Raw genomic sequence first — 12,156 nt, 5'->3', positions numbered from 1 at the left:
AATTATACGAGTAAGCTTACCGGTGCGCACACCCTGAGCGCCCCAGGAAAAAATGATAAAAAAAGAAAAATACATTGAAAAAATAATTTTTTTAAAATAAATTACTAATAATTAATAGTTATACAAAACAGCTAATAAAAAAATACTAAAAATCGTAGGTTACAAACTCGATATACAAAGGAATTAGCTTTTAAAAACCCTTTGAAATTCACTGAAAAAAACAGAGGTTTCACAATCGTTATAGTATGGAATTAGCATTTAAAAAACCTTTGAAATTCACTGAAAAATCCATAGGTTTCACATTTGTTATAGTTAGGAATTAGCATTTAAAAAACCTTTGAAATTTACTGAAAAAACCATAGGTTTCACACCAGTTATAGTTAGCTGAACATTTTACTCATACAAAACCATTGAAATTCCCACGGTATAGTTAGTTGGACTCACTATAACTCGCGCGCCCGCAATCCACTGCTGATGATGTCACATATTACATCATTCATGACATGGTCAGTGACATCACTGATGACATCACTGATGACATCTCAAATGACATCACTGATGACATCACTGATGGCATTTCAAATGACATCACTGATGACATCACTGATGACATCATTCATGTGATAATACAATGCACCTCCTCACACTCTAATCTAACCTTTGATACATCCAGTGTTAAATACAGACTACCATTCCAGAAACCATTGACACACCAATACCAGTTACTACATACGCACTCACTGATTCCTAAGTCTACACACACATTCACTCATTCACCCATACAATCACTCATACATACAGTCACTCATCAATACAACACTATTATATTCACTCATACACCTATACAGACACTCACACACTGCCACTCATTCATGGAGTTACTCACACACCTAGTCAGTCATGCAAAGAATCAATCACACTCCCATTTCCTCGTCTATACAGTTATACACACAAAACCTTACTTATTCAAACATAGACTAACACATACTTACTTTCTTTTACAATCACTGATACAAGTACACATTGATCCATACAGTCACTTACGCAATCACAGGCTCTCATGTATAGTCATTTATATATGCCAACTCTCTCATGCACTGTGTTTTACATATGTACTTACTTGGACATGTAGCACTGAGATATCCATTCACTCACCAACACACCCATGCACACAGTCAACCACCCATACAGCTCTTTCCAGATGCACTCTTGAACCCATATACCAAGTGAATAAACTGCTCACACATCTATGCACAGAGTCACACACCTCTCAGCCACCCACACAAACACTCACCCTCACATACAAATACTTGGGCAACCAATCAATAACCCATATAACCACTCATATAGCTACTGATCAACACATGCAGCAGCTTACACAACAACAGACATACTGATGCACACATTCAGACAGATTAGTCACTAACCAATGCATTCAGTAAGACACATTTAATCACTCACTCATACAGTCAGTCACGCACCTACTAAATCCTTCATCCAGACACTCATACATCCACTCATTCTTCAATATATAAAACATATTTTTACTTTTCAGAAACACACATTCACTGGATGATGTCATCAGTGATGTCATCAGTGATGTCATTTGAGATGTCATCAGTGATGTCATTTGAGATGTCATCAGTGATGTCATCAGTGATGTCACTGACCATGTCATGAATGATGTAATATGTGACATCATCAGCAGTGGATTGCGGGCGCACGAGTTATAGTGAGTCCAACTAACTATAACGTGGGAATTTCAATGGTTTTGTATGAGTAAAATGTTCAGCTAACTATAACTGGTGTTAAACCTATGGTTTTTTCAGTGAATTTCAAAGGTTTTTTAAATGCTAATTCCTAACTATAACGATTGTGAAACCTCTGGTTTTTTCAGTGAATATATATATATATAGATATATATATATATATATATATATATATATATATATATATATCTCCATGGGATTATCGCATTCACTCAATAATCTTCCAGCACTCCAAAAGGTAACAATCACTCAGTTACTTTTATTTGTGACAATCACATCTACGTCTTTCGACAGCCTCGTGCTGCCTTGTTAACGATGTGGAAACGCCATTTTATTAGCATTAATATACTCAATCCAACAGAAGACATTAATGAATGACTACGGCACTATCCAGTTTTCTTTCAATGTAAAACTGCCTGCCATCTTAAAACATTTAAATACGGACAAACAAATGAATAAAAGAGCATATTCACTTAAAAATGGACAAGTCATCATTAAATGCTCATTTTAAGGGTACTTCTTGAGTTTTTTGATCAGTGTAATCGGAATTTATACAATTCGCAGCAAAATTAATTACTTGCATTTTTTATATTTCCAATATTTAGAAGAGCAATTTCTAACCGCATAGTTACCCGTTCGTTTGTATTAATATCCTTTTTGAAATATTTGTCACAGACAGTCAGTTTCTTTTACATTAAAGTGCAAGTGCAACATTTTTTGACGGTTTCTGATAAAGTGCAAGTGCATGTTTTATAAAGTACTAATTTCATAAAGCGCTAGGGCTTTGATCTACATCAATCAGTTCCTCATCTGATCCATGTCAACTTTTCTACAGTAACAGACTTTTAAAATGCAACTGCTTCACAGTATATTACATCTATAAAAACCAAGAATGCATTTCATATCCTTTACTGTACACTCAATAAAAAATATAGCAAATCATTTCTTTTAACAGTCGTCATTCTTTTTATAATTATTCCATCAAAACAAATATGCTAGTGTTTTCTCAACTTCTAGACTTTTTAAAATACAAGTGAGGCACGATATACTATTTTTCTAAAAAAATAAAACCTCATATACTGTACCATTCACTTAAACAAGAAGGGTGGGAAACCACATTTCCTTCCTTAGGCATTACATGTTTTTCTCACCATATTAAAGTGCAAGTGCTGGTCAGTGTAGTCCTTTCACACTGACTCCATGCCAGTTCACAAGAATAATCACTGCAATCCTATGGAATACAGTCTAAAACAAAGGGGAGGGTTTTAAATAAAAAAATTACTGAATAGTTATATGATTTACCGTCAATTCAAATATCCATTATTATCAAGAGCCAGATCTCTTTGTTTCACGGCTTTCGAAAAATGAGTCTAAAAACAAACAGTTCCATTGTGTGCAGCCTCTCTCTTGATTCTTTTCCTCCCTTTCCACTTACTTAACCCGTTTAATTTAAGCAGATATAATAGTCCTCATCGATATTTAATCCATGAGGTTCTGTGCTATTGAACTGTAAAATAAAGTATGTTTCAAGCTTTCTGAGTTCTTTTTCCCTATCTCCTCCTCTTCTTTATCTGGGGGTTTCCACTATGCAGCTATACTGCAAGCTTGAGGGAATACGTTGCTGATGAGTTTCAAAATGTCTGGTAATCGGATAAGTCCTATCCTGATTGATAAGTGCTCTACGGTGTTGTAAAATTCTTTTATATACAGGTAGAGTGGTACTTCCTATACAGATTTTTAAACAGGGACATTGCAACAACTACACCACATAGCTTGATCTACACGTTAAAAAGCCCTTGATTGAAACAGTTTTGTTAAATAATGTCTTAAAATGTATGTGATTCAACCATGTTGGCATGCCTTACACTTAAAACACTTTTTCAAACCCATTTTTTGTTGCAGCCAAGTGGGAGCTCCCCCCTCCTTTCCTGAAATTCACTTTTCAACATCAGATCTTTCAATGATTTCGACTTTCTATATGTTATATATGGGTGTTTGTTCACTTTGGGCCCCAAGATTGGATCAACTTTTACCAGATGCCAATGCTTATTTAAAATGGACCTCATCTCTTTATGTTCAATGTTAAAAGTTGTTATAAATCTGTGATTTTCGGATCCCTTTTAACATTCTTCAATTGGGTCTTCGATGGTTCAAATAACACTTTCTGCCTTTCTATCCTCTCTGGATGAACCTGTTTGTCATTTCCTGCTCTATTCTACAGTATTCATCCGGGTCACTACACGCTCTCCTGGCTCTTTAAAACTCATCAAAAGGTATACTCCTGATTAGAGGTGCGGGGTAGGAGCTGTGTGCATGGAGAATAGTATTGCCAGCTGTCGGTTTTCTAAAGATAGTGTTCTCTAATGTATCTCCCATTGGTTTCACTCTCTAAAAAGTCTATTGAGGTTCAACTGTAATGCCCCACAAACGTCAGACTGAGGGTATTTTACAGGTATGAACAGGTATGAACAGTTCTATTTCAGTTTCCGTGCCCAGCCTAAGCACACACACGTCGTCTATGAACCTGACCTACAATAATATGTGTTCTGTCAGTCGCCAGTAGGTAGTTATAGTTAGGGCCTAGTTTCCATAGGAAAAGCGGTTTTTGTTTTCTCAATAACTTTGGCGCCGGTTGACGAATCTTCGGGAAATTTTCAAAACTAGTGATCAGCTTAGGTCAGCTCCTTTCTTGAAAGTTTTGGGGTTATTCGCCAAGTTGGGGCCGAGAAAAAAATGGGGTCCCAAAACGTGTTTTCTCCATGGTATTTTCCATAGGAAACCTTAGACACAGCTACAGCCCGAACTGCTGAACGGAATTACACCAAATTTACAGAAAAGTAACCCTTGGTTCAGAAAAAAATCCTGTTTGTTAAATGGTGTAAATCTGTTCTGTAGTTCCTGAGATATTAAAAAAATAAAAAGTTTTGATATATGGGCGGAGCCTATCCCCCCCAGCACAAGCTTGGCTCTAATTGGCTGCCAACACTTCAAACGAATGTATAACATTACAACGCATACATTTACAACGCATGCAATTACAATGCAGTTTTTACATCGCAACATCCACTACATTGCATTCCATTATATAGCGTTTTAAAAAACTATCTTTACAACGCATTCCATTACATCGCATACTACCTTTACAATGCATACCATTACAACACATACAATTACATTGAATTTAAGGTAAGTATTGAATAGCATAGGGGTGAAAATTACTATTCTAACTCCAGGGGGTGCAAAAGTAGGGTAAGTGTTGGATAGTGTAGGGGTAAAAATTCCTATTCTAACTCCAGCGAGTGCAAAAGTAGAGTAAGTGTTGGATAGTGTAGGAGTTAAAAATTACTATTCTAACTCCACCGGTATGTGTTGGAATGGTATGTGTTGTAATACCTGCATTGTAGTGACATGCGTTGTAAAGGATGTTGCGATGTAATGCCTGTGTTGTAAGTGTATTGCGATGTAATGGTTGCGTAGTAAAGGTTGTTTTCCCATCAAACTAGGAAGTGTCGGCAGCCATCTTGTGCCTCGCATCGAGTGAAAATCGATCTAACTGCGACCAACAGCAGCAGTTAGGGTTAGTTTCCAAATAATAAAGATATTATCTATAGAGTGCTTCTATTTGAAGATGCATGTACTCTTTCGAAGGGAAGGGAATATGGCAGATTCATTCTGCGCCTAAGGACACTCCCCACTGCTCCCGCCTCATGAGCTCCGGGTGACAAACGTCGTAATGATACTTTACTTGTTACATACACTCTGCTTTAGACAATAATGCCTCTTTCCGAACAGAATGCCGGTGTCCCATGCCCTGTTGGGTGGGAGCACAGACCGCACTAGAGGCGGGCCGGGGGAGGGACAGCCATTGCCTTGGGATGTTATGTTTGTGAAACCCAGCCTTTGTAGGGTTTCTTAACACGTCCTTATTATTTTATTTTATTTATTTATAACATTTTATATAGCGCGAACTTGATCCCGAAGGATATCAGAGCGCTTTACAATTTGAGGCAAAGGTAACACATCAGAACATTAGTGTAACATGGAGAATCTAAGGGGTATTGAATCAACTAGTACAAACATACCAACGTACATGGTTAGCTGAAATTTAAAATGTGCATCCTGTATGAATTGTTCTCACGTGCTCCTCTGGTGTGCCATACAGCTGCCTCAAATCGGACACTCTGTTCTCCGAGCCCAGCACACCATTAGCTGCCAGTGTACCCAAGTTGACTGTAACTGAGCATGGAGCAGCCTTTTAATTCTCTCTAATTCGGCATAGCTGCTTTGTTTCACTTTGTAGATAAGCCCAGGTTTGCAGCCAAGGCAAGGTGTAATTGTGTGGTGGGGGTGCTGGCTGCGGATGGCCCAGTGCACAGGCTCTGCGGCTTCCACTCACTAGCGGACCGGCACCTGGCATCTGGAGGGGGATTGAAACATATTTAGTTGCGTTGTAATCACCCAAATCTGCCCATGGTTCAGAGATAATTAGACTCTGTCAGGGGTCGACAGGACCGAGGAGTTTATTTTCTACACCATAGCTCTACATGCAGAAAATTGTGTTTGCAATTCTGATGCTAATGGTGGTAGCCCCTTATGCAGGCTAACTTTAACCCCTTGCCTGCTAATGATGAGCCCAACTCGTCATGAGGCACAGTGGAACTGCTGCACCACTCCCCCGCGCAGTGAATTCCACACCTGTGCCGACGTTCTATAGGAGTGGGTGGAGTCATGACAAGCTCAGCTGGGCTCGTCATGAGCTCGGCGGTGCCGCGCGCGGCCCTCCTTCTCCCGCACAGGAGGGGAATTACCCCCATGGTTAAGGGGTTAAGGCTCCCTTGCACTGACTGGAGGACCTCTGGGCGCTGGGTGTAGTATGAGGGACCGGGTCGGTGTTACTCCCTGAGGAGGGATTAAGGTGCGGCACTGGCGTGATGGGCAGGGATGGGGAGCCCAGAGCCCTTCTCCATCGGAGTTGTGTATATCCACAGCTAACACAGCTAACACACTTTCTGGGCTCAGGATCATTGGATTCTAATAAAACGGCACGTGGGATGGGTTTGCTGCCCCGGGGTTATGGCTCCTGTGGTGCTTAAAATGGAAATATAGCAGCCCTAAGTACGTGCTTCTGAAAAGGGCAGGTACTCTCCCATTAAAAGCGACACACCTCTGCTGAGAAGTCCAGGTACTCTCCCATTAAAAGCGACGCACATCTGCTGAGAAGTGCAGGTACTCTCCCATTAAAAGCGACGCACCTCTGCTGAGAAGTGCAGGTACTCTCCCATTAAAAGCGGCTCACCTCTGCTGAAAGAGCAGGCACTCTCCCATTAAAAGCGACGTACCTCTGCTGAAAAGTGCAGGTACTCTCCCATTAAAATCGACGCACCCCCGCTGAGAAGTGCAAGTACTCTCCCTCTTAAGCCAGAGGAGTGCAGGTACTGAGTACCTGCATATTTAAAGCCCAAATGTGCTGTGAACATCCGCTGTGCCAGTCTGACCTGGGGTGTGGGGGCATCTGGGGCAGCAGGAGTCCGATAACTGGACATGTCACCAGGCTCCTCTGGACAGCCATTGGCCTTGGATGTATTCGACCGCGTCTCTACCAGAGGGGAAGCAGTCACGTGAATTTCAATGTAGCAAGAGTGTGGGAAAGGATGCAAAATGACACGTTCGAATATATTTGAAAACGAATCAGATGAGGGAATGCCTGACCCCGAGAGGAAAAAGAGCAGAGGTGACTTCCACATGAATTACTATAAGGAGGCCTCGGAGGCTAGTGCCCCTGGGCACTTCCTCATATAGTAGAAAGGAGTGGCAGTGAAATATGGCCCTTAGTTAGACCAGTTGGTACAGTGCCGCCATGAGATCATTACAAACATTACAAGCTGGAACCCGGTGAGGTTGTTTAATGTTGGGGAGAGGCTTCAGTGTTAAGCTGTTTTTAACATTCCCATTCACCTGTAAGCATATAACACCAATAGTCCAGTGCTTTATATTAATGGGCACTGTGAGGAAAGAACATTGGCCCCGTTTTTGGGAGGTAAATTGAACATGCCTATTTGAGTTAATGAGGACCTAATAATATTGGTGACGACTCTAGTCCCCAGAAGACTTATTGGTGTGTGTGTGTGGGGGGGCGTTCCCAGTTTAGTCCTCCCAGTTTTATTTCACCTTTTAACCCTTTTAACATTTGTTATCACTCCCGGGGGTCTTTTTTCCTTGGAGTAGTGGTCGTTAGGGGGGTTGTGTGGGGCGACTGAAGGGGCGGGGTGTTGGGGCCACGGTGGCCAAATTAGTTATCACGGAGCTAAAAAAAAAAAAGAAATAATAATGCTGAAATAATATTGGTGAAGATTGTCCCAGCAAACTTTTGTTTACAATCCAGCATGGTACATTTTATGATTGTACAAAGGTGTGCTTCTTTATAAACTTGATACTGGCGGTATTGATAATATCCCCGATAATATCCCCGAATAGTAGAAAAATAAAAGGATGATACACTCACCTGTCTTTTCTCCTTAACGCTCCCAGCTGGTGCATATAAATACACTGACACACTAACAATTAATGACACATGCCCAGGATCACACACTGCCCAATCAAGAAGCCGGGAATAGAACTTAGTTGAAGTCCAGATTGTACCTAAATTCTTCCTTAAGGAGCATCAAAGAACCTCAAATATTTAATTTAAACATTTTGCATATTTTTAATTGAAGCCGGCGCTCAGAGAATGGAGATTTGCTGTGTATTTTTTTAAATAGCCTCTCCCATAAAAAGCAGCAGAGATTAAAAGACATACCTTGGAAGTGCAGGCTCGTGCTCCCCGGGTCCCTCCCTCCCTCAGCACGGTGCTGCAGCCGGGCTGCTCGGGCTGCTCACAGCCCCAATAAACAGATGCTTCTGATGCGCCTATTTTCTGCTTGGGTAGATAATTAATGCTCATTACTACAGTGTGTGCTGTGAATTGCACAATCTACGGGAACACACTGGGGTCCCGGCACCGTCCAAAACGTCCCGTCCGAGTGTAAATTCAACACGGGAGGGAATCCTTGGACGTTCCCGGCGCATATTCCATATTTGTTCCTGTCCACCTTTCAGAGTCACTCCAGTATGAACTCGTTTCACGGAACAAAACATGGGAACTGGAACTGGCAGGCCTGTTAGTCGGGCCTTTTTATTATTCTTCGTCCAGATATTGAACATGGTCATTACAGTTTAACTAGTTAGTACAGCAGTGCAATCCCCTGCAACTTCGGATTGTCCTTTCTACAGTAAGTTATCGTGCAAGTGCCTAAACCTCCTAAACAGGCAAAACTGGAAGTTCCTGGTGGGCTAGGTGGCTCCCTGGGACCCTCAGGATTCAAGGGGACTTAATCCCCTAACTTAAAACGCACCACAGGACGAGTTTGCACACTTGTCACATCAGGCTCCGCCCTCTCCCTGCACCACTGTGCAAACACGCCCTGTGGCGCATTTTAAGTTGGGGATTAATTCCTCTTCAATCCTGAGGGTCCCTGAGAGCCAACTAGCCCACCAAGTACCTCCAGTAAGCTCCACGGGGCTGCGTTGCAGAGAGGTGGTCGAAGGCCACGCCCCTTTTTACGCCTCTCTGCAATGCAGCTCTGTGGAACTTACTGGAGATACCTGGTGGGCTAGTAGGACCCCAGGGACAGTCAGGATTTAAGGGGACTTAATCCCCCAATTTAAAACGAGCCACAAGCCGCGTTTGCACAGGGGTAAAGTCAGGGACGGAGCCTGATGTGACGAGTGTGCAAACACGCTCAGTGAGGTATAAAAAGGGGCATGGCCTTGGACCACCTCTCTGCAACAAAGCTCTGTGGCGCTTACTGGAGGTACCTGGTGGGCTCGTTGGATCCCAGGGATTCTCAGGATTGAATGGGAATTCATCCCCCAACTTAAAAACCACCACGGCGTGCGTTTGCACAGTGGTGAAAAGAGGGGGGCGGGCCTGATGTGACATGTGTGTACTTATCCAATCACTCTGCCAAAACCTAAGCACTTATAAATACACCATGCACTTTCCGTGCAGCACTCTAATCATCCAGTCACTATTCATGTACTCATGCAAATACCCAGTCACTAACACATGCACTGCTGCAATCCCTTGAGGTCTACCTATGCAGTCCAGTAATCTCCATGGTACTACCCATGCACTCCTCCAATCACCCTGCCAGTCCTATATCTTTATCCAATCACTGCACCAAATCCCAAGCACTTATCAATTCACCATGCACTCTCCTAGCAGTACTCTAATTATCTAGTCACTACCCATGTAGTAATGCAATGATCCAGGCCCGAACACATGTACTACCACAATCCCTGTGTACTACCCGTGCAGTCCACTAAGCACCTAAATACTTCTCATTCGCTCCTTCAATTCCCCTGGTAGTACCCTGCAGTTCAGCAATCACCCTGTCACTCCCCGTGCACTCCTCCAGTCACTCAGTCACTACGATGTACTAATCCAAACACTCTGCCAATACCCAAGCCCTTATAAATTCACTCAGGAACTCTCCTTGCAGTATTCTAATGTTTCAGTCAGTAGCTATGTGCACATGCAATGGTCCAGGGACTAACTGATCACTGCTGCAATCCCCTATGCACTAACCAATTACACACTTCTTATTTGCTCCTTCAGTTCCCCAGGTAGTACCCATGCAGTCCCTCAATCACACTGTCACTCCCCGTGCACTCCTCCAGTCACCCAGCCACTACCATGTACTAATCCAAACAACTATAACACCTATAGTGGTCACAGACTGACAGAGTGATTGCTGGAGTGCATAGGTAGTCCTCAGGGGATTGTACCACTACATCTGTTAGTGCCTGGGTCATTCCATAAGTACATGGTTAGTGACTGGATGATTAAAGTACTTCAAAGTGAGTACATGGTGAATTTCTAAGTGCCAGGGTATTGGAGCAGTGATTCGATAAGTACACAGTGCTGACAAGGTGACTGGAAGAGTGCTGACAGAGTGACAGGGGAATGCTGGAGTGCATACGGACATTGCATGAGTACATGTGCACTTACAAATTCACCATGCACTCTCCTTGCAGCTCTCTAATCATCCAGTTACTACCCATGTACTCATGCAATGGCCCAGGCACTAACTCATGCAGCGCTGCTACAATCCCAAAGGCACTACGCATGCAGTCCAGCAGTGCCCCTGTCACTCCCTGTGCACTCTTCATACAATGGCATAGTCACTAATACATTCACTGCTACAATCCCCAGAGCAGTACCTATACACTCCAGCATTCCCCTTGTCACTCCGTGAACACTCTTCTAATCACCCTGTCAGCACTGTATACTTATTCAATCTCTGTGCCAATACTAAAGCACTTAAAAATTCACTGTGCAGTATCTTTGCAGCACTCTAATCATCCAGTCACTAACCATGTGTTTATGCAATGACCCAGGCACTAAAAGATGTAGTGCTACAATCCCCTGAGAACTACCTATGCAGTCTAGTAATCTGCCTGTCACTACCTGTGCACTCCTCCAATCACCCAGCCAGCACAATGTACTTATCCAATCAGTCTGCCAAAACCCAAGCCCTTATACATTTACCATGTACTCTCTCCTTACAGTACTGTAATCATCCAGTCAATACCCATGTAGTAATGCAATGGCCCGGGCACTAACAGATGCTCTGCTATAATCTCTTGAGCACTTCCCATGCAGATCTCTAACCACCTACACACTACTGATTCACTCCTCCATTACCCAGATATTACCCATGCACTCCAGAAATCCTTCAGTCACTACCCATGCACTCCCCCAGTCACCCAGCCAGCACTATGTACTTATCCAATCACTCAGCCAAAACCTAAGCAGTTATAAAATCACCATGCACTGTCCTTGCAGCACTCTAATCATCCAGTCACTACCCGTGTACTCGTGCAATGACCAAGTCACTAACACATGCACTGCTGCAATCCCTTGAGGACTACCTATCCAGTCCAGTAATCTTCCTGTATTACCTATGTATTCCTGCAATCACCCAGCCAGTCCTATGTCCTTATTCAATCACTGCGTAAAAACCCAAGCACTTATAAATTCACCATGCACTCTCCTCACAGTACTCTAATCATCCATTCGCTACCCACGTGGTCATACAATGATCCAGGTACTAACACATGCACTGCTACAATCCCTGTGTACTACCCATGCACTCCTCTAACCACATACACACTACTTGTTCGCTCCTTCAATTCCCCTGGTAGTACCAATGCAGTCCAGCAATCACCCTGTCACTCCCTGTGCACTCCTCAAGTCACTCAGCCACTACTATGTACTAATCCAAACACTGCCATTACCTTATAAATTCACTCAGGCACTCTCCTTGCAGTATGCTAATGTTTCAGT

The 12,156-nt window shown here is 42.7% G+C and overlaps 1 long non-coding RNA gene across 1 annotated transcript in view; it reads right to left on the bottom strand.

Annotated features, from left to right (window-relative positions):
• Positions 1-2,763: 2,763 nt before the first annotated feature.
• The window catches only part of LOC144753571 (uncharacterized), a 111,849-nt gene continuing 102,456 nt past the window's right edge, over positions 2,764-12,156 (bottom strand). Inside the window, exon 5 of the long non-coding RNA XR_013594417.1 lies at positions 2,764-3,014. This is a non-coding gene — a long non-coding RNA (uncharacterized LOC144753571). The remainder of the gene's footprint in view (positions 3,015-12,156) is intronic.

The sequence above is a fragment of the Lissotriton helveticus genome, chromosome 5_1, assembly GCF_964261635.1.
Source record: "Lissotriton helveticus chromosome 5_1, aLisHel1.1, whole genome shotgun sequence".
In the NCBI taxonomy this organism is placed as follows: Eukaryota; Metazoa; Chordata; class Amphibia; order Caudata; family Salamandridae; genus Lissotriton; species Lissotriton helveticus.
This window is presented reverse-complemented; position numbering and strand designations above follow the sequence as displayed.